Raw genomic sequence first — 1,884 nt, 5'->3', positions numbered from 1 at the left:
TTGTTCCAACTTAGATCACAAACACGAAGAAATAAGAATAGTGACCAAACAATAAGGAAAAGGAAAGTGGGGGAAAGAGGGACCAAGAAACAACACTCTCATGAGGCTCTAAAAACAAGCTTCCAGTATTGCTATTTGAGGGCAAGACCCCCCTCCCCCACCACCACCACCACTCCATTGGTTACCACATGCCATGTGCGAAACCATTCAATCTTTTACCTCAAGAACACCCAGTGGAGGGGGGAGATGAGTGCCAGCAGATGACGGAGTACCTGCAGGGGCAGCTGTGGAAGCAGCAGATGAGCAGAGAAGTGGCGCCAGCTCCTCCCTTAAAAGCCCACACACCCCCAGATGTGCCATCACCGCCCCCTTCCCCATGCAGCCTCTCTCCAGTGCTAGTCACCACCTTTCATGCACAGGCCTTTGATCCGAGACTGCTCCACTTCGTTGCCTTATCAGTTCTTTGCAAACTACCTATGGTTATTAGCACTTAAAGCACAATTTTGAAGGGGATAAACGTGACCTTAGTCCCAAAGGAATCGTTTGTGTCAGACTGCCTTATTAGTATTAAAGAGAGACATGCTGAATGAATCAAGTAGCATGACATGCATATAGCCCACTTGGTATCATTGGCATTTTATGAGATAGGGGAACTATACTTTTGTAATTATATAGTTTTAGAAATCAGAAGTTAAGAGACAAATTATAATATCAAGGAGCAGTAATTTAGAAACAAGGTTCTAACAAATAAATGGCTTGCTTAATCATAATGCCCTCATCCTGTATCTTTGTGACCAAACTGGACATGTCTTCCCTGGAGCAGTGGGCACGAGCTCAGACGTACTCCCTACATCTTGAAATGACATTTGTTAGCAAATTCTCTTCACTGTAAGACTTACCTATGAAATGGTATATTTTTTCCAAATATTTTTGTGAAAATACTCTTCCTAACTGTACAATAAAAGTCCAGTTGCAATTAACTAGTTATGTGTTCTTATTTAATTGATGCAAGCAACTGCCTTTTCCCACTGTGCGATTTCAAAACTTTTTAACATAAAGGACTTAACATTTTCTGCATTTCTAGCAAATGCAAAGAAAATAAAAATCCATTTATATAAAATATTTTCCTAGATCATTTGCATCCACATTTAGGAGATTTAAAAATATAAATGTAGGACTTCCCTTGTGGTCCAGTGGCTAAGAATCCATGCATCAACTGCAAAGGGCATGGGTTTGATCCCTGGTCGGGGAAGAGCCCTCATGCAGTGGTGGGCAGCCAAAACAAACAAAAGAATATAAATGTAAACATGTTCATTCATTACTATGGCATCTTTTTTCCAAATATGGTCCTAATTCTGGGGGAGGGGAGGAATGATTCATGTTAAAGATACTGAACAGAAACTGTAAAGCAAATCCTTCTGGACTGCAATTTTCTCATCTATGAAAAGAGTGCTGGATATAATCTTTGTCTTTTTCAGTTCTGCCTGCTTTTCAGTTTTCAAAACTAAAGTTCTCTTAGTTTCTGAGGGGTTTGGAATGAAGGAAAAACTGAACCAAGTTATAAAATAAATTATAAGCTGATCTTTAAAGATTATTCTTACCTAGACATTAACATCCTAAGTCTGGGACATCCACAATTGTGTTGTTGTTCACTAAGTTGTGTCCAATTCTTTGTGACCCCATGGACTGCAGCAAGCCAGGTTTCCCTGTCCTTCACCATCTCCTGGAGTTGTCTCAAACTCTTGACCATTGAGTCAATCATGTCACCTGACCATCACATCCTCCATTGCCCCCTTCTCCTCCTGTCCTCAGTCTTTCCAAGCATCAGATTCTTTTCATATAAGTCGGCTTTTCACAACAGGTGGCCAAAGTATTGGAGCTTTA

Source organism: Capricornis sumatraensis, chromosome 3, assembly GCF_032405125.1.
Source record: "Capricornis sumatraensis isolate serow.1 chromosome 3, serow.2, whole genome shotgun sequence".
Classification (NCBI taxonomy): Eukaryota; Metazoa; Chordata; class Mammalia; order Artiodactyla; family Bovidae; genus Capricornis; species Capricornis sumatraensis.
This window is presented reverse-complemented; position numbering follows the sequence as displayed.